Source organism: Myotis myotis, unplaced genomic scaffold (assembly GCF_014108235.1).
Source record: "Myotis myotis isolate mMyoMyo1 unplaced genomic scaffold, mMyoMyo1.p scaffold_m19_p_9, whole genome shotgun sequence".
NCBI lineage: Eukaryota > Metazoa > Chordata > Mammalia > Chiroptera > Vespertilionidae > Myotis > Myotis myotis.
The window spans coordinates 70,532,559-70,551,805 of NW_023416401.1; positions in this window are offsets into that span (position 1 = coordinate 70,532,559).

A 19,247-nucleotide genomic window follows, 5' to 3' on the forward strand; every position below is an offset into this window, starting at 1 on the left:
TCCCCAGGAAACATTAGGTGAGTCCCTGCCATGCCATTTATATTCAGTCAATCAAAGATCCAAACAGGTTCTTCCCCATTCAAAAGTCACATTACCATATTATTATTTATTCAAAGAAATAATAAAAGCCAAAACCCACCCTATCGTCTATTGATATTTATTGTATCATGTGGCTTATTGATATTATTCTATATAAGATGTGTTTTGTAAATGTTTATTCAATGGGTGGATGAATGAAGGAATGTCTAATAGAAGAGCCAACACTTTCTGATAATAGAACTGACTGTAGTTGAGGTAATCTGTTAAGTATTAAATCATCATCCAGTGCAGGCTTAACCTTATGCCAGTGAGGGCAGGTTTTGCACACTGGAGCAAGTCTTCAGTATTCACTAATTTACTAACTTTTTACTAATCTGCTGACTCCAAAGGTTTGGTTTTGATAATTTGCTGTCTCAAAAGGTTTAGTTTTGATAATTTTCTCTTGTTGGGAAGTAAACAGACAGTATTTACTCAACACATTTTAACAGGAGAAAAAAAACCATTCTACTCCTCCAACCCAACCCTGATTCAACACAACATATTTAAGTCAAGTGTGAATTTGAAATAGACATTAGCTATTTCTGTTTTCTACCTTTCTTTATAGTTACTGATGAAAAAGATAGGATATAGGTTATGATTGGCCAAGTGTCCTTAATTTACTCTTGATCCTGATTAAAACCTTGGAATTAAACTCAAACAGAATGTCCTTCGGTGAAATCAAATTTCTAAAGGATATGTTTGTTTGTGGTTTTAGTCTCTGCTACACTGACTATAAAATTGGCGACAATGCTCCATGCATGCTGAATTCATGTCCTTTGCAATGTGACTTTGAAGCTACTTCAATAACAGGTGCTGTCTATTTCCCAACCTCTGGAATCTGGGCTTGCCTTGTGACTTGCTCTGACCAATAGAAAGTGTCAACCTAATTGGCCTTTAAGCCCAGGTCTTCCCAGGTCACGCATATTTTGCTCTTTCAGAAACTCCCTCTACCTCCTGAGCAAGGTGGGGTAGCCTTCTGGCAAATGAGAGACCATGTGGAAGAGCACTAAAACCAACATAGACCAACCTATAGACAACTGACCCCTAAATATATTAGACTAAAGGCCTGGTGCACAGATTCATGCACCAGTGGGGTCCCTCAGCCTGGCATGCGGAGATCGGGCCGAAATCGGCTCTCTAACATCCCCCAAGGGGGTCCCAGATTGTGAGAGGGTGCAAGCCAGACTGAGGGACCCCACTGGTGCATGATTGGGGCCCAGGAGGGATTGTGGGAGGGCTCCAGGGTATGTCCAGCCTGTCTCACCCAGTCCCAATTGGCCGGACCCCAGCAGCAAGCTAAACTACTGTTGGAGCGTCTGCCCCCTGGTGGTCAATGCATGTCATAGCGACCAGTTGAACGGTCAAATGAATGGTCAGACACTTAGCATATTAGGCTTTTATTATATAGGATAGTCGATTCGAGATCAGCAAAACTGCCTGCTCAATCTATAGCTGATCAAGAATGAATAAGCAATTACAGTCAAGGCAGAAAAACCAGCCAGCTGATCAAGCATCCTGTAAACAACAATATGTGTGTATTGAATTTTAAGACACTAAGTTTTGGGGTGTATTGTTATGCAGCAATAATTATTGATGCAGGTAGTATAACTGAGGCAGGGATGTAATACTGATTTACTGTATGAGAAAACTTCTTGATGGCATTTAGTTTGAATGCTGGAGATTTAATTTGGGAATGGGGTAGGGGTATATGATAGTTGAAAGAAGCATTAATTTTTCTATGCAGTCAAAAAGTATAAAATGGCCACTAACACCAGAAAATTTGGGGAAGACATATGTTGAATAAAATTTCCCCATAGTCTGAGCTGTGCAGAGATTGGTGACATGGCCTGGAAATGTGGAAGGTTCAGTGAAGCTCAACTGAATGGTGAAATCTCCAAGGGAATGTAATCGCTCTGTGATCTGTGAATTACCATTCCTAAGATTAAGTGGTTAGAAAAAAAAGTGCAACTCAAACCTGTTTAGGCAAAAATAATCCAAGACACATAGATAGATAGATAGATAGATAGATAGATAGATAGATAGATAGATACCCCTCCTTCCCTTTTCCCTACCTCCCTCTTTATCTATAAATCTCTGTTTTTCTCTGTGATGGCTAATTTTCAAACTTTTTTTTATGTATGGTTGCTCTGGGCTCCCAAACCTTATATGTACTGTGGAAATATCCATAAAAACCCACTTTTTTTTTTCTCAAATATTTTCCCCAAAAGAGTTCTTGAATTGAGTCCACATTGTCCCAAATTGGGTCATACATCCATCTCTAAACAAAAAATGCCCACTTCTATGGTGGGTCATGAGTTGATCCCCAGAGATGACTGAGTAAGAAAAATTCAACCTCATCCAAATTATCCTATATAATAAAAGGCTAACATGCAAATCAACAGAACAGCGGAATGACCGGTCGCTATGATGGGCACTGACCACCAGGGGGCAGACACTCAATGCAGGAGCTGCCTCCTGGTGGTCAGTGCACTCCCACAGGGGGAGCACCACTCAGCTAGAAGCCGGGCTCACAGCTGGTGAGCACAGCAGCTGTGGTGGGAGCCTCTCTTGCCTCCACGGCAGCGTTAAGGATGTTCAACTAAGCCAGCAGTTAGACATCCCCTGAGGGCTTCCGGACTGTGAGAGGGCCCATGCCAGGCTGAAGACCCCACAAGTGCACGAATTTCATGCCCCAGACCTCTAGAATAGAATCAGAGTCGGGTAAGGTACCCCCCACCCCAAGTAAATGTGAGAGCCATCACCATAAATCAAGAGGAATGGGTTCTCCCCAAACAAAAACAACATGTCTTCTACTGGATGCAGTTAAATCAAAAGACTTCATGGTCCTTTCTAACATTTCCTGACCATTCTTCACAGAAAGAATGAGGTCAACCTAGAAGATATGGATTCAGGATTCAGGGAAACCAGCCTTCTCAAGCAATTTTGTTCAATGCAGTTCAGTTCAACAAGTACTCATTGAGTGATTACTATGTGCTGGAATTATTTGGGTCCTTTGGACCCATCGACCAGGCAACCACAAAACAGTACTTTCCCTCCTGTAAGGCCACCACCTAAAAATGCTGCAACAGGTATGCATAACTTCCTCTTCCTTTTCTGCCCATCTTCCTTCCCTCCTATCTTCTTTTTTGCTTTTGAACTCAGCTGCAGAGGATGGAGTTAATCATACTTTTCATTTCCAAGCATATTATTATCATTGTCCCACCTCCCTAATTAATGACTAGTATTTCTCATTTTATCTCCATTCTCCATCTTCATTCCATTCATCCCCATAGGCAACATGACTGTGTTAAATTAGTAGCTTTTTGTTTGTATGTGTTCTTGTAAAAATATATTTACATATTGCATTTTATTTACATTTTATAAATTATATATTTACTAGAGGCCCGGTGCACAAAAATTTGTGCATTCGGGGGGGGGGGGGTCCCTCAGCCTGACCTGTGCCCTCTCGCAGTCTGGGACCCCTCAGGAGAAAATGACCTGCTGGCTTAGGCCTGCTCCTGGGTGGCAGAGGGCAGGCCCAATCCCTAGGTGCAGCCCCTGGTTGGGCTCAGAGCAGGGCCGATTGGGGGGTTGCGGCACCACCCCCTGTCACGCACAGAGCCGCAGGGCGATCAGGGGGTTGGGGCACTGCCCCCTGTCACACTGATCCCAGTGCCTAGAGGCATATTACCCTTTTACTATATAGGATAGAGGCCTGGTGCACAGGTGGGGGCCGGCTGGTTTGCCCTGAAGGGTGTCCTGGATCAGGGTGGGGTCCCCACTGGGGTGCCTGGCCAGTCTGGGTGAGGGGCTAAGGGCTGTTTACAGGCTGGAGGGTGACTGAAGCTCCCAACCGCTCCTTTTTTTCTTTTTTTTATTCTGGGCCAGCTTTAGCTCTGAGGCTTGGCTCCAGCTCTTAGGCCTCGGCTGCTGAAAGCAGGTATCTGGTTTGTTTGGGTTCTATAATCAAAAACTGTTTCAACTCCAGCTCTGAGATCCTGGCTGGCTGAAAGCAGGTTTCTGGAGTTTGTTTAGAGTCTATATTTGTAACAAGTTTCAAACTGCAAGCTCAGAGGCCGGCAGCAGCAGGCGGGGAACGTTGGAGTCCTCCATCACTGAAGCAAGCAAGCCTCGTGTTGGCTTCAAGCTGCCTGGCTGCCAGCCGCCATCTTGGCTAGAAGTTAATTTGCATATCGCCCTGATTAATAAGGGTAGCGGAGTGACACCAATTTGCATGTTTCTCTTTTATTAGTGTAGATATGTAATACTAGAGGCCCAGTGCACAAAAATTTGTGCACTGGCATGGGGGGGGGGGTGTCCCTCAGCCCGACCTGTGCTCTCTCACAGTCTGGGACCCGTCAGGAGATAACCACCTGCTGGCTTAGGCCCGCTCCCCAGGTGGCAGATGGCAGGCCTGATCCTGCGGTGCCTGCCTCCCCACTCAGGGTCACACACAGCAGGCCTGAATTTCGCACTGGGTCACCAGAGCGGGGCAGTGGATCGTGCTGCCCCACCCCGCCTGCAGTATGCAAATTTAACGGCCATCTTTGTTTAATTTGCATACTCTTCTGATTGGCTGCTGGGCATAGTGAAGGTACAGTTGATTAGCATCTTTGTCTTTTATTAGTGTAGATAATTGTATATTTTATATTACATTTATAAACGCATTCATATATATCATATATGTCAACTGTACTGCCTATCTCTATTAAATATTTTAAATCCACCATGTTCAGTTACTTCTAACTGCTGCAGGTAAAGTTTTACATTTCATAATTTCTTAAGAAACCTTAAAAGTTAATATACAGTAAAGAAATGACTCACTGTTGAGCATAAATGACTGACACCTGGCCCTGAAACAAGCCTCCACAGGTGAGTACTCAGCATGAAACGAGACACGAAGTAAGCAAAAATGCAGATGTGAAGGCTGTCAAGTCTCTTCTGTCACTATCATCCATGGGAGGATTCCTCTGAGATTTTTGGAACATGTAGCTCATCCACAGACCCTGATAGTGAGCAGAAATAACAGCCCACTTTTTCAGAGTGAGGAAAACAAACCACAAATCTTCTAGAATGCTAGCAAGAGCTCCAGACCCCAACCTAGTAGCCCATACCAGGGAAAGTCCACTAAAATGAAACCAAAGCGCCCCTGCCAAATGTTTCCAAAGACTGTTATCTGCCAACTCATACAGAGCCTTACCATATATGTGAGGCCTCCTTTTGAATGGTAGGAATAAAGGAAAGGAAATACATTTTGCAAAAGAATATTCAGTGTTCTGAAGACCTGTCTCCTAAACTAAATACAAAATTGTTTAATATCTGAATAGCTAGTTAGTAAAATTCTTATGCAGAAGAACAAAGCATGTACCAACTCTTCAAAAAAAGGTCTTACCACTGGCACCCACAGTTAGATATAATTACATGAAATCCATCATAATTTAGTCTTACAGTGTTGCTCACCCTTGAAACTCAATTCTGAAGGAGATCAGGTTATCTTGTCTAGATGGTCTTAAATGCTGATATGTATCTGTTGGGAAGTATGTATTTATACATACATGTAAATATATACCACTACTAGGTAGGATTTTTATGGGCTTATTCATACACTGAGTTATATTGAATTTTTCCCTCTAATTCTTTATCCCTCCCTATACCCACATCTTTTATGAAACCTCATAAATGATGGAGTGTATATTTCTCCACTGTTGATTTGGGGCAGGTTGGCCATGTGACTTTGTTAACCAATGGAATGTGGTTAGAAATAACGTCACAATTCTGAGTCTAGGTCTTAAGGTACTCTGCTTGATTTCTAGGACTTCTATCAGCACCTTGACAAACTTCCCCCAGGCCAGTGGTCAGCAAACTGCGGCTCGGCAAACCATGGCTCATGAGCCACAAGCGGTTCTTTGGCCCCTTCAGTGTGACTCTTCCACAAAATACTGGCTCTTCCACAAAATACCGACTTCTGCGCATGGGCCACGAAGTTTCAATCGCACTGTACGTGCGCACCCGCACGTGGTATTTTGTGGAAGAGACAAACTGAAGGGGCCAAAGAGTCGCATGTGGCTCATGAGCCACGGTTTGCTGACCACGGCAACCCAGGCAATGCTGTCACTCAGCTCTGGAATCCAGGGGAATACACACAGAGCAGGCCAGAGCCCAGCCCTGACAAAGAAGCTAAGTTATGCCAGATCTTTAGCTCAGAGCAAAACTGCCAACTGAACCCATCCTAGGTCCACTGGCCCCCAGCCAACCACAGATAGTGGTAAGAATAAATGATTTAAATAGCATGAATGTGATAATGCTTGAAATATCATGCTCAGGTTTTTGACATGTTAAAAATACCTCATCTGAATAGGTTATATCAGTCTTCATTAAAACATTCATGTTGGAATCGGGGATGTATATCCCCAGTTTTATTTGTTTAAATTTTATTTTTTAATTATAGTTTACATTAATATTATTTTGATGTACAGTATAATGTTTAGACAATCATATACTTTACAAAGTGGCCCCCTGATAGTTCAAGTACCCACCTGGAACTGTACACAGTTATTACAATATTATTAACTATGTTCCCTATGCTGGACTTACATCCCTATGACTGTTTTGTGACTACCAATTTGTAGTTCTTTTCCCTTTATCTTTTTCACCCAACCAGACAACCCCATTTCCTTCTGGCAACCTCCAGTCTGTTCTTTGCATCTATGAGTCTATCTCTATTTTGTTTGTTTGTTGATTTTGCTTCCTATAATATATGTACCCCTGTGTTCACTGCAGTATTATTTACAATATCCAAGATATGAAAGGAATCTGAGTGCCCATTAATAGATGGGTGGATTAAAAAATTGTACATATCCTATCTAATAAAAGAGAAACATGATAATTAGCCATACCTCCACTACCATTCCCATTGGCTAATCAGGGCGATATGCAAATTAACTGCCAGCCAAGACGGCGGCCGACAGCCAGGCAGCTTGAAGCGAACATGAGGCTTGCTTGCTTCAGTGACGGAGGACTCCAACGTTCCCCGCCTGCTGTTGCCGGCCTCTGAGCTTGAAGTTTGAAACATTGTTACAAATATAGAAGCTAAACAAAACCCCAGAAACCTGCTTTCAGCCAGCTGGGATCTCAGAGCTAGAGTTGAAACAGTGTTTCAATTATAGAACCCAAACAAACCAGATACCTACTTTTAGCAGCCGAGGCCTAAGAGCTGGAGCCAAGCCTCAGAGCTAAAGCTGGCCCAGAATAAAAAAAAGAAAAGAAAAAAAGGAGCAGGTGGGAGCTTCAGTCACCCGCCAGCCTGAAAACAGCCCTTAGCCCCTCACCCAGACTGGCCAGGCACCCCAGTGGGTACCCCCACCCTGAAGGGTGTGTGACCAGCTGCAAACAGCCATCATCCCCTCATCCAGGCTGGCCAGGCACCCCAGTGGGGACCCCACCCTGATCCAGGACACCCTTCAGGGCAAACCAGCCGGCCCCCACCTGTGCACCAGGCCTCTATCCTATATAGTAAAAGGGTAATATGCCTCCCAGCACCGAGATCAGCATGACAGGGGGCAGCGCCCAAACCCCCTGATCGGCCCTGCGGCTCTGTGTGTGACAGGGGGCGGTGCCACAACCTTCCTATTCGCCCTGCTCTGTTCGTGACAGGGGAAACACCCCAACCCCCTGATCAGCCCTGCTCTGTGCCTGCTGGGGGGGAGCTCCCCAACCCTCTGATCGCCCTGCGGCTCTGTGTGTGACAGGGTGCGGCGCCCCAACCCCCTGATTGGCCCTGTTCTGTGGGTGATAGAGGGCAGTGCCCCAACTTCCCCCCACGGGCCCTGCTCTGTGTGTGACAGGGTAGAGCCATAACCTCCCCATCAGCTCTGCCCTGAGTGTGACAGGGTGTGGCGCCCCAACCCCCTGATCTGCCCTGCTCTGTGTGTGACAGGGGGCGGTGCCCCAACTCCCCTATCGGCACTACTCTGTGAGTGACGGGGGGGGAGCTCCCCAACCCCCTGATGGGCCCTGCTCTGTGTGTGACATGGGGGAGCTCCCCAACCCCCTGATTGACCCTGCTCTGTGCATAACAGGGTACAGAGCCCCAACCCCCCTGATGGGCCCTGCTCTGTGAGTGACAGGGGGCAGCGCCCCAACCCCCTGATTGGCCCTGCTCTGTGCATGACAGGGGGTGGTGCCGCAACCTCCCCATTGACCCTGCCTTGAGTGTGAAAAGGGGCGGTGCCCCAACCCCCCAATCGGCCCTATCCTGAGCGTGACTGAGGGTGGCATCGCAACCTCCCAATCCACCCTGCTCTGTGCATGACAGGGCGGCGCCCCAACTCCCCAATCAGCCCTGCTCTGAGCCCGACCAGGGGCTGCACCTAGCGATTGGGCCTGCCCTCTGCCACCTGGGAGCAGGCCTAAGCCACCAGGTCGTTATCTCCTGAGGGGTCCCAGACTTCGAGAGGGCACTGGCCTGGCTGAGGGACCCCCTCTCCCCACTGAGTGCACAAATTTTTGTGCACCGGGCCTCTAGTATATATATAATAGAATATTACTTGGTCCTAAAAAAAAATGAAATCTTCCCATATGTAACAGCATGGATGAACCTAGAGGGTATTATGCTAAGTAAAACAAGTCAGACAGAGAGAGGCATTACTATTTATTTTTAAGTTTACATTGCTGCCCCTAAGTGTGATGGAACTGCTGTCAAGAGATTTGAGGCATATCACTTTATAAAGCATTTCTTCATTAGGTCCTTTGACTACAATAGTGCAGTACAACAGTATCACTACAATAACAGTAAACCATCTATCATCACTTCCCTTAAATGTTTATGTATTATAGATATGGAAGTAATGAAAGAGAATAAATGGATCCAATGACTCCCGGCTTCATTGGGGGATACTATCACTTCCTCTTGGGGCAGAGTAGTGAAGAGATGAAGAGGAGACTGCTTTTAGGATTGGGGGCCATATAACCAAGAGCTCGTAAGCCCACATAAAGGCCATTTCTAATAGGAATATGTCCTTCCTCTGTTGAGGTCTTTTTGATGATTTCTCCCTGATCTGATCTCCACCCCTTAGGAAATTTCTATGCCACAAACTGAGCTCTACATTGTAGGGATAACTAGGGAAGCAGTTTTCCACGGTGAGCAACTACTACTATATGGCAGTCTCCCTCATAGGTGTTGGGGACTTACTGTATAGCTGAGATTAATCCAAATAAGTGTCTTTGTTCTTATGAAGATTTGATTTAGAAGGGTTAGATGAACTAAAAATAATTACAATGAAAAGCAATAGTTTTAGATAGTGCTGAGTGTAATAAAGCAATGAGAATGGGGTGGTGCAATAAAGAGTTACTCGGACAATGTATGGGGTGGTCAGAGAAGGCCTTTTGAAAGAAGCCTAGGCCTGAAAGAATCAAAGGAATCAAACAGAATAAGATCTGGGCAAAGGGTGTCCCGACAGCATAAAAGCACAGAGACTCTGAGTCAGGAACACAGTTGGAAATTTTGAAGAATTAAGTAGTCAATGCATAATGAGCACAACAAACAATGGGGAGAGAAGTATCCTATGAGATCAAAGAGACAGACACCACATTACTTAATGTCTTATAAGTTATAGTAAGACATTTTTATTTTATTCTAATGTCAATGTATAACATTGGCAGATTTCACACAGGGAAGTGACATGATCTGGTATTTAACAATCACTCTATTGGCTACCAGAAAATAGATTGTCGGGAAATAATAGTGGAAGTAGGGAGATCAAATATAAAGCAAGAACTAAACAGGATGTATGTACATTGGTATAGATCAGTGATGGCAAAACTTTTGAGCTCAGCATGCCAGCATTTTGAAAAACCCTAACTTAACTCTGGTGCCGTGTCACATATAGACATATTTTGAGATTTGCAACCATAGTAAAACAAAGACTTATATTTTTGATATTTTTTTATATATTTAAATGCCATTTAACAAAGAAAAATCAACCAAAAAAATGAGTTTGCGTGTCACCTCTGACATGTGTGTCATAAGTTCGCCATCACTGGTATAGGTGAGACGCAAAGTACCTCTGAGTTTATGGTCTGAGGCACTGTATAGATCATGATTTTATAACTGACAAGAGAAATACAGGAGAATAGAACAGATTCAGTGGGGAAATCAAAGTTTGTCTATTCTTGCTGAAACCGGTTCGGCTCAGTGGATAGAGCATTGGCCTGCGGACTAAAGGGTCCCAGGTTCGATTCTGGTCAAGGGCATGTACCTGGTTTGTTGGCACATCCCCACTGGGAGTTGTGCAGGAGGCAGCTGATCGATGTTTCTCTCTCATTGATGTTTCTAACTCTCTCTCTCCCTTCTTCTCTGTAAAAAATCAATAAAATATATTAAAAAAAAAGTTTGTCTATTCTGTATGTTATTTTTTAAATGCTATTTTGACGTTCACAACCTAACTATGACAACCACAGGGAAATTTTGGTTCAGGAGTTTAATTTGGGAAAACAAATCATCTGTATTTCAGGCTCCAAGAGCTTCTCAGAAATATAATTGTCTTTTAATCATTGTCTTCTAAATTTGATTAGATGAATTATTTGCCACAATCATTATATTCATTTAATAAGTCTCTGAAAAGCTTCTCAGGTCATATAGTCACAAAATGCAACATGGCCATAGGTAGTTTGTTTTTAAGGCAGGCCCTACTAACTTTTCAGTACAGTACTAATTTTGGTGACTTAAAATTTTTTGCTCGATAGTATATTCTCATGGGGTAAATAATGGAGCAGGCATAGAAAAATAGCAGTCAATGTGGCTGGTCCTGAAATGTCCCAGCCACTCTCCCCACTATCACCACATACATACATGCTACACATTCGTCAGCCCACGAGTTCAACTTTTATGTAGTGGACTTCCTCCCATCTCTCTACTTGAATAATCCTGTGACTTTTAAGGAAGTTAGTATTCCCTGCCCCCAAACTCATGTGTTTGCCTAGGATGCATTCTACATTTCAGTGTGTGCAATAATTGGACTTAAATAGTCTCTCTCTCTCTCTCTCTCTCTCTCTCCCTCTCTCTCTCTCTCTCTCTATATATATATATATATATATATATATATATATATATTATTCAATATCTTGAGCCAAGATGCCTTCACAGATTCCAAGAACTGAAATAATGTTAGGTTCAGAGGCCTCACGCCTGCAGCTGAAGGAAGTGAATCTGTCATCAGCTGGAGGAAGCACTGTGGCAATCAGATGCAACTTTTTCCAATGCAGAAGCCATGAAGGCAAGCTCCCATCTCACATGCTTTATTGTACAGGGCTGAAAAATCATTCTAAGAGTCTTAAAATGATGAAGGAATCAGAAGCACTATAAGCCCTAAGCAGCATTTCCAAAGGCATGTCCTGAAACTATTAATTTATTAATATACTAGAGGCCCGATGTACAATATTCATGCAAGGGTAGGCCTTCACAGCCCCAGCTTCTGGGGCTCTTGCAGCCGTGGCTGCCTCACAGCCCCACCCTCTGCCTGCACCCACCTTGGCCTGGCATTGCTGGCATCCACCACCACACACTCCAGGTTCCCCAGTTCCATGGAGGCCCCCCTCCCCACCCCTGATCAATCGCCCTGCAGAGGGTGGCCTGGGCCTCCTGCTGTGGGGCAATCATGGGGCAATGGTTTGGCCCTCGACCAATCGTATCACACCCACCTTGGCTGGCCTGGCACCAGTGGGTGTCATAGCATGGTCGTCCAGATGGTTGTTCCGCTGTTCAATAGTTCATTCGATTTGCATATTATGCTTTTATTATCATAGATTAAGGTGATCCTGGATTTCTTTTGTATGTACATTGTGTTGAACAAGCATTTTGATTATTCTCCAAGGAAACTTGTAGTGTAATACATACTGGGCTGACAAATAAGAAGTGGCAAGAGATTTATATGTAGCAGAAATGGCCAGGAGATAAGAGATCACACACAAAGACAAAAAACTAGCAAACAGAAAAACATGCTATTCTTGCCTTAATATAAAGTTGTGTACTAAAATGGCTCCCTAGTCAGGGACTACATTTCCCAATGACCCCATTCAGTTTAGGTGAAACCATGTGACTGTGTCTAGCCAATAAAATTTTAGCAGAAATTAAAGCCACTTTTAAAGAATACAATCATGAAAAAACAAATGTATGTGTGCTTCTCCATGATCTTTTCCCATCCTGATGGGCTAAAATGAAATATTTCACAGGAAAATCTTGGAAGCTAAGTGTTGGAGATGGCTGAGCCTCCATTAAGCATAGACCCTTTAGGTGACACAAGAATATGAGCTACCTGGGACCCTATTCAGTCTTCTAGAACTCCTGTTTTGGCCATAAAGAAGAATCTATCATATTTTAGGGTACTCATTAGAGTCTATTCTAATTAATATAGAATGCAATGGTGAAAATCACTGAAGATTATGACTACCCTTAATATCTCCAAAATTAAACTAAACAGTAAATTTTTACTTATTGCTCTTTTTTCCTTATCACTTTTACTGGCACCATACTTTTGAGGACGCATAGTATTTGAAAAAAATTATGCAAAACTATGACTGTTCTACATAGAGTTGGATAAACTGTGATTTTACCAAGTCACTTGGCAATTTCCAGAACTATCAGGCTATTGGTGGTTTATATCTCTCTTCCTTTGCCTAATCAGCATCCATAACTCCTTTATTTGTAATAACATCTTTATTTTTCTTTTGTAGAACTACAGATCTCTCATTGTATGCCTGCTTAGTGTGAATGCCAAGCATGGTAATTCTTTCATTCTCGGTCAAGAGTTGAACAAAAACATATCTACATTGACCAGACCTCTGTATCTGGAATTTCTAATAGAGTACAGAATGTAAGAAGAAATAATAATTGTCATTACCAATTAATTTTGATAGCTAAACTCTGAAAATCATTATTTTCTGCTTCCTAAATTCCCAGAGTTTCCCATTTATGAACTTCTAAATTTCCTTTCAATACATTATTTTTTACTTATATTTTTATGTTACTGCTATATATTTGTTACTTATTGCTGCAAAACAAAGTATCCTAAAAATTTAGTGGCTTAAAACAACAATAAATATGTCATTATCTCACACAGTTTCTATGGGTAAGGGATTCAGGAGTGGCTTTGCTGGGTGATTTTGTCTCAGGGCCTCTCTCATGAGGCTGCAGTCAGATGTCTAACCAGAAAGGAGGAGTCCACTTCCAGAACAGAGGCTCACTCAAATGGTTGACAAGTTGGTGCTGCTGCTGGGAGGAGGCATCAGCTCTGCTCCTTGTAGGCTTTCTTGAGTGTCCTCATTGCATGATAGCAGGCTTCTCCCAGATAAAGTATCCAAGAGAATAATGAGGAAGTGTAAATTCTTTTTTACATATTCTTATTTATGTCATATTCCATTGGTCACACTCTCAGCCTTGATTCAGTGTGGCAAGGATATATACAAGGCTGTGAGTATCAGGAGGCGAAGATTACTTGGGGGGTCATCTTGGAGCCTAATCACATAGGGTTAATTTCTGTTTCTTACAACCACAAAAATCCAGTTGGTGTACCTGATTGAATAAGTACATTGCCAGAGGCCAAAGCATAACAGTATTGGCATGAAGATGCAACAAGGAACCTGGAAGGCCATAAACCTTGGGCGGTCAGCAGGGCTGTGGCCAGCACAAGATTGCTCCTGCTGTGATTGCGATGGCACAAGGCAATTTCCCAACCTGATAATCTTTACATTGTATACCAAACTTTACCTTTGCTCTGCCTGTATGCATTGCTAAAGGGAAAATGTGTATTCTAAGTGAATAAAAGTGGACAGGACCCAGACTCCCTGAGCCTCTTCACGAAAGAGGTTTCCACCTGGCCCCCCCCATGCTTTCAAAATTCGTATTTCTTGTATAGTGTATTCATTGTGTCATTGGACCTCCTGGAAGTCACCCTGAACCCGCTGTGCAGGTCGCGGCAGTACATGCTGCTTATACATATCCTCAAATATTCTTAAGAACATTTCTAAAAAGTAGAAAACTTTAACTTGTGAGAGAAAAGGTCGCAAGAATTTGGCAGTATCCCTTGGAAAATATATTTTTTTAATCAGGTTCTATATTCCTTACATTTAACTTTGATTATGGCAATTATAAAATTTTTCATTCTAATGATGTCTCTAAATCCTGGGAACTTTCATAGCACGCTACAAACTTTAAGAATAATGACATTAGGCCCAATACCACATTTTTTAATCCATGGCATGTGTCCAATAACTTCCTAATCTCTCACATTTCCAGAAGATTATCTTCTTAAATGAGTGTTCACAGTAATCCTTTGAAAGGTATCAGCATACCAATATAAATCATTTCTTTTTCACTCCGTTAGTCATAGTATCAGATGAAAATTACTCCATCGAGTAAATTAGAATAAAAGAGATTTGAGTCCTATAGTCCAACAACCTTGTTTTGTGGATGAAAAAACTGGATCCCATAGAGATTATGAAATGTTCCCATAGCCACACAGTCAATGTAAGAGCCAGAGGGGAGTCCAAGTATCCTAAATTCCATGACAAAATTTTGCCCATTATATGAGTTTAATTGTGCTGCTTGACTAGGAGCTTAAAGTCAGTCCAATTACTCCAATTGATATTTGACTGACAAGTAAGAGCATGTTATAATTCATTCCAGACTTTATCAGAATAAATATATATGTATATATTTAATCCTCACTTGAGGATATGTTTTTATTTATTTTTAGAGAGGGAGGAAGGGATAGAAAGAGAAATATGATGCAAGAAAGAAACATCTATCAGTTGCCTCACATATACACCCTGACGAGGGATCATACCCACAACCTAGGTATGAGCCCTGATTGGGAATTAAACCCACAACTTTCTGATGTATGGGATAATGCTCCTAAGCCACCCAGCCAAGGCATAAATATATTTTTAAAATTATACAGCCCCACTTTAAACAGGAAATGGTGATCTGAGGAGGCAGATCTTTTATCCTATATAATGAAAGTCTAGGTGGCATTACGTGCGACGTCTTGACAAGATGGCCCACAAGATGGCCTCCCTCACGTTGTCACAAGATTACCACCACAAGATGGCTGGCAGAGGAGGGCAGTTGGGGGCCATCAGGTTGGTAGGGGAGCAGTTAGGCGTCAATCAGGCAGGCAGGGGAGTGGTTTGGGGGTGATCAGGCTGGCAGGCAGAAGCGGTTAGGGCAGGGGTGGGCAAACTTTTTGACTCGAGGGCCACAATGGGTTCTTAAACTGGACCGGAGGGCGGGAACAAAAGTTTGGATGGAGTGTTTGTGTGAACTAATATAAATTCAAAGTAAACATCATTACATAAAAGGGTATGGTCTTTTTTTTCAATAGTTTTATTCATTTCAAATGGGCCGGATTTGGACCGCGGGCCGTAGTTTGCCCATGGCTGGGTTAGGGGCAATCAGGCAGGCAGGAGAGTGGTTAGAAGCCAGCAGTCCTGAATTGTGAGAGGAATGTCTGACTGCTGATTTAGGCCCCATCCCTGTGGGTCTAATCCAGCAGTCGGATATCCCACAAGGGGTCCCAGATTGGAGAGGGTGCGGGCCAGACTGAGGGACATCCCTCCCCGCCCCCCATGCACAAATTTCATGCACCAGGCCTTTAGTTTTTCTATTAAGAATAAAGGGGACGCCTGACCTGCATGGCACAGTGGATGAGTGTCCTATGCACCAAGAGGTTGCTGGTTCAATTCCCAGTCAGGGCATATGCTCCAGTGGTAGACTCGATCTTCATTAATGGGCATGCAGGAGGCAGCCAATTAATGATTCCCTCTCATCATTGATCTTTCTATCTTCTCTCCTTCTCCCTTCCTCTCTCTCTCTCTCTCTAAAAAATCAATAAAAACATATTTTTAAAAAAGAATGAAGGGGAAAAGCAGAATATGTTTTAAGGGTATATAGAGACTAATTGAACACTTCCCTAAGTGATTTACAAAGTCATCTCACTTATACTTGAGATGTGATTTTCATCTCACCCAGGGAGTCCCCAGTAGCTTCCAGCTTTTACAAGCTATGGGATGCATTCAGAGAATGCACGTAGGGGCTATAGTTTAGAGTGAGGAGGAAGTCTTAAGAGGCAAATTGCCAAAAGAATGAGACAGAAGTTTTGGGTTCTTTCTACTGAGTTCAGCAAATGGCCTTAAAGTTTACATTTCCCCTAGATAATCAAAGGTATGCCTGCTTTCCGTGGAACTCTTGAAATAGTTATATTTCAGAGCACAGGAAAGAATCATTGCAATATACTCTCATCTCTATAATTTTAGATCCTAGGATTTTAAGTCTAGCTGGAGTTGAAGGCAAACAACGGCACCATTTCTCAACACGTGGGGTTGTATAATTCTTTGTTGTGGGGGACTGTCCTGTGCACTGTAAGATGCTTAGCAACATCCCTGGTTCTACCCCTTAGGGTAGATTATCTATTTCCCCTAGATAATCAAAGGTATGCCTGCTTTCCCTGGAACTCTTGAAATAGTTATATTTCAGAGCACAGGAAAGAATCATTGCAATATACTCTCATCTCTATAATTTTAGATCCTAGGATTTTAAGTCTAGCTGGAGTTGAAGGCAAACAACGGCACCATTTCTCAACACGTGGGGTTGTATAATTCTTTGTTGTGGGGGACTGTCCTGTGCACTGTAAGATGCTTAGCAACATCCCTGGTTCTACCCCTTAGGTACCAGTAGCATCAATCTTCCAATTGCAACAAACAAAAATGTCTCCCGACATTACTGATTGTCCCCTGAAAGACAAAATCTACCAAGATTGAGAAGCACTGCCTGGAGGGAAGATTCTAGATTACAGAGGGAGCCTCTGGAAAAACTGAAAGCGTAGATTTATTTTCCTGGATGTGGAGAACTTTTCAGGGGAACTCGGTTCATTTTTTTTTCAGTCATTTGGTGCCTGCTATGCTCCAGGCACCACGTTAGCTGCAGTGCCCACAACATACCGTCTCTGCCCTGGGGAAGGTTTCACCTAACTAATGGTTGTTCTGTCAGAGACTACAGTTGGATTAGTTAGATTTACTTACTCCTAGAAACTGTCACTGATATTTTCACCAAACTTCCAAGTGGATCATGAAAATCAATGAATCATTTCAGTGATAACATTGCTAGGAGATGGCACTCAAAATTACAAACAAAAGGAAACATCCAGCATCTTAAAATTAATTCTGATTCTTTCCTGGATTTCCCGAGGGTCCTGTGAAAAGTAAGTGAGACTTCTCTAAAACTGGAATAAAATTTTTGCTCAGGCTCCTTAAAGATCTTTGCCTTACCAGCCTCAGTACATTTTCAGGGTGGAGGGGGTGACACACGATGCCCCATCAGAGCTGCTCACGGGGAGATCAGAAGATAATGACACAGGGAAGGGACTGTTCAGTTCTTGGATCTGCTCAATCATGAAGTCATGGACTTGCTCGCAAGTCAAACAGAATTTCTAAATGGCTCGTCTTTCAGAGAGCCCCATGATCATTTTAAGGCAGATTTCCCATTCAGACCTTATGATGTCGATTTATGAAAATTGGAGTCGTGAATCACTCCATAAATTTTAACTAAAACAGTATACTCCCATTTTAAATATTTATAGCTGCTGCCCCTCTGGGCTTCAGAAGCTCAGTGAATTTTTGGAAGCATTCAGAAACTTGAAAAAGCGAAATCGTGCATTTAAAACTTCTTTTCAAACTACTGACTCACCCTCTAGCTAGAGGAGAGAAAACCCAACCAATCAAATCAGAATTCAGCAAGAAAAAAAGTGCTTAGGGAGGATTTACAGAGGAACAGGAAAACCAAGCTGGAAATACCTTGTAAGAAAAGGCAAAGTCAGAGTAGACCCTCCAGTATGAAGCAAAAGAATTTAGGTGCAACATAAATCCTTAAAATGCTGGACAAAATGTGTTAATGGAAAAGGCAATTTAGTACAAAAAGTCTGCATTTTTGAGTCACAGTAGTCCAAATTTCAATGCTGCCAGTCATTTGCTATGTGACCTTGGGCAAATACTCATTCCTTTAAGTCTTGGATTCTGCCAACTGTAAAGTGAAGTTATAATCCACTTCTTAAGGATGTTTCAATAACTAAATGTGCTAATACATTTAAAGTATCTTTTCTATTATCTATGCCTCCTACATCATAGCCACAATTTAAATTTTTATGACCTTATTTTTCCCTATCTGAATTAAGTATGGGGATAAATAGGAACATGTAAATATACATATGATGCTATCAGTACAAATATGTCAAGCAGCAATTCTGCATAACCTCAAGAGCCTGAGCATTGGAATTAGATCACTCCCATTTGAATCTTGACTCTACCATGAACTGGAATCTTGTACAAGTTATATCATAGCCTTGGGCCTCAGTTTCCTCTTACATGAAATAGAAAATTACATTTTCCATCACATGGAATGTGGTGAGGGCTCTGAAAGATAAGTTAAACTAAATAACACTCATTATCTATGTATGTATACATGGTATATCCTATTGGTAGATTTGATTCTAATAACTGCTTCCAATTTTTTAAAAAAGGCTCTATTAGAATAAAACGTGATATGATCATTTCTCATGTCTGCTCTCAAAGTCAAAATTTGTATATTTGCTGTATTTTTTGATAAAAGCTAAAAAATTGACCCCAAATGTGTTTAGCTCTATTTGGCTTCTCCTGCTCTAGCCCTTTAAAATGCCATTTCTTCTTCTCCTGCTCTAGCCCTTTAAAATGCCATTTCTGTCACTGGTTGCTGTTTTGTGATAATCATTTTCTAGCAAGTGAGAATATAGCTTAATTAAGACCTATCATTCTGCCTGGCCAGAGTTGCTCAGTGGTTTGAGTATCGACCTATGAACCAGGAGGTTGTGGTACCATTCACAGTCAGGGCACATGCCCGGGGTTGTGGGCTTAATTCCCAGGAGGCAGCCAGTCCATGATTCTCTCTTATCATTGAGGTTTCTGTCTCTCCCTCTCCCTTCCTCTCTAAAATCAATAAAAATATATTAAAATTTAAAAAAATACCCATCATACTTTAAGGGATTTTTGTCTTACAAATAAATAAATTTAGAAATAATTTCTGTCTTTTGGAAGGGTACATAGAAAATAGTTCACATGTATTGTGCCTCCTCCTCACCCCAACACAC